Source organism: Eutrema salsugineum, unplaced genomic scaffold (assembly GCF_000478725.1).
Source record: "Eutrema salsugineum unplaced genomic scaffold, Eutsalg1_0 scaffold_12, whole genome shotgun sequence".
Classification (NCBI taxonomy): domain Eukaryota; kingdom Viridiplantae; phylum Streptophyta; class Magnoliopsida; order Brassicales; family Brassicaceae; genus Eutrema; species Eutrema salsugineum.
The window spans coordinates 6,775,885-6,778,352 of record NW_006256895.1 but is presented as its reverse complement, the minus strand read 5'-3'; the positions used below and the strand labels follow the sequence as shown (position 1 = coordinate 6,778,352).

General features: G+C 42.5%; 2 non-coding genes across 2 annotated transcripts; both read left to right on the top strand.

The window, feature by feature from the left end:
• Positions 1–731: 731 nt before the first annotated feature.
• LOC112089528 lies at positions 732–837 on the top strand. The gene has a single exon (XR_002901166.1). It is a non-coding gene; the product is annotated as a small nucleolar RNA R71 (small nucleolar RNA).
• A 747-nt stretch (positions 838–1,584) lies between these two features.
• On the top strand, positions 1,585–1,690 carry LOC112089481. The gene has a single exon (XR_002901119.1). It is a non-coding gene; the product is annotated as a small nucleolar RNA R71 (small nucleolar RNA).
• Positions 1,691–2,468: the final 778 nt, after the last annotated feature.

Sequence of the window (2,468 nt, the reverse complement as noted above, 5' to 3'; positions counted from 1 at the left end):
GAACTCCACTTTGCCTCTTCATAGAGTCGGCTGTTTGGGCGACTTGCACATCTAGCTTTTTGACGTGCGAAGATAAAGCATCAAACTTCCCGTTCAGATCATTGTACATGCAGTCAACTTTCACGTTCACGACTTTAGATGCCTTTTCGTTCGTCATAACGAGCTGTTGGATGGACTGTTCAAGTCTACCGATCTGTGAAGCTAGCTGGTTCGTCGTGACTCCCTGCTGTTGTACAAATTGATTGTTAAAACCCGTTCCTGGGTAGTTATATGGCTGTCGCGGTTGATATGGTCCTGTTCCTCCGAAGTTCCCACCTTGGAACTTGTTTTGGAAGGATTTCTGCTGTGGTGGGTAGTACTGATCTTGAGGATTGCGGTAAGAGAGATTGTTGTAATTTGCATTCCGGAAGTTGTTGTTGAAGCCATTGTTGAAGCGATTTTGATATGGTACTAGCGCTCCTACATAGTTTACATCTTCTTCTTGAAAGGCTTGATCAATGTGATCAATATCACTAGGTCCTTCATCTTCTGCGCCATTGTTGGTCTCACAAGCATGGATTGGGCGATTGTTGCTCTTCAAAAGCTGGCTCATCATGTTCTTCAACTCGGTGAGGGCTCTTCCTTGGGCTATCGTCTTTTTTCCAAAATTTCCATTGCTAGCTGTATCAAGTGAAACTTTGTATTTTGGTTGCAAACCTCGGTAAAATGTGCTCAGCAGGCTGGATCCAGGAAATCCATGGTGAGGGCAATCACGTTCATACTCCTTAAAACGTTCCCAGGCTTCATAGAAATATTCAGTCGGGCCTTGTTGAAAGCTTGAGATCTTTGTTCTCAACTGGTTCGACTTTGACTTAGTATAGAAGTGATTCAGGAAAGCAGTTTTACACTCTTCCCAATTAGTAATCGATCCTGCAGGCAAAGATTTCAACCAACAGTGAGCTTTGTCTACTAATGAAAAAGGGAACAACTTACACTTTAAATAGTCTGCTGGAACTTGGTTTGTTCTCATCATGCTGCAGATTTCTTCAAAGAGCTCGATATAGTCCACTGGGTGTTCAGAAGGAACTCCATGGAATTGGTTTTGATTCACCATTGAGATGATTTGAGGCTTGACTTCAAACTCCTTCCGGTTCGGAAATGGAACTTGAATTGCAGATCGGTTTTGAAAGTTTTGAGTAGGTGCATCGAAATCAGCTATGCGATGGTTCCTGGCTTGTATTCGGTGTTGATTGCCATAAAATTGATTTCTTCCTCTTGGTACATGCCATCTTCTTCATATTTTCCATCTTCGTCATTTCCTATAGCAGTATCAAAGCATTTATATTCTTATTTTGAGACTAAAGAAGTTGACTTACCATGCTTTTTAGCTCAGCAGTCTCCCTTGATTCATGACTAGTGATAGCCTTCTATGATCTATCATACTCAGGGTTGTTGTTGCTGTTGGCTACAGCTAGATTTTCGATGAGTGCTCTCCCTTGTGGTATGGTTTTCCAACTGAAATCTCCATTGCTGGCAGTGTCAAGAGAAAGTTGATACTTCTGCTGAAGTCCTCTGTAGAAGGCGCTTAGCAGGTTTGCTCCAGAGAAACCATGATGAGGGCAGTCTCTCTCATACTCCTTGAATCACTCCCAGGCTTCATAGAATGATTCTATTGGGTCTTGTTGGAAACTTTGTATCTTGTTTCTCAGCTGGTTCGATCTTGACTTGGTGTAGAGGTGGTTCAGGAAAGCTGACTTGCATTCTTCCCATGAAGTAATAGAACCAGATGGCATAGATTTCAACCATCTAAAAGCTTTATCACTTAGAGAGAAAAGAAAAAGCTTACACTTCACATAGTCCACAGTTTCTAGAGTTGTTCTCATCATTCCAGAGATTTCTTCAAAAAGATCAATGTGGTCCATTGGATGCTCAGTAGAGATTCCATGGAATTGGTTCTGCTTCACCAAAGAGACAATCTGAGGTTTTATCTCATGATTTTCTCTGGGAACAGGAATTGGAATAGCTGATCGATTTTGAAAGTGTTGGTGAGGTGCATCAAAACCGGCAATGAGTCTGTTCCGAGGCTGTCTTCTCGCAGGATTGGCAAGCTGTATTGGTCGATTGGCTTTTCTAACAACTGGTGGAACAATGTTTTCATCATTCCTTTTTCCTTCAGCATCGGCTTGGTCTTGTCTCCTTTGATTATCAGCGACTTGAGCAGGATTTAGAGGGACTCGGTTTCCCTCTTCATCGAGTTGTGGCTGTCCATCTTCTTCATGAGCAGCATCTAGGTCATCAACATGAACTAAATCACGATCATCATCTCCAATGTGATCCTCCTGATCACGGTTTAAAAGATCTTCCCGATGGGCATTAGGATTGGCCATCTTGAGCGTTCTTCGTCTGAGTTTCCTAAGTGCTCTTTTGTGTTTGTCAATCACGTCTAAGGGCAATACGATCTCGTCAGGATCTCTCCTAGTTTTCATGCA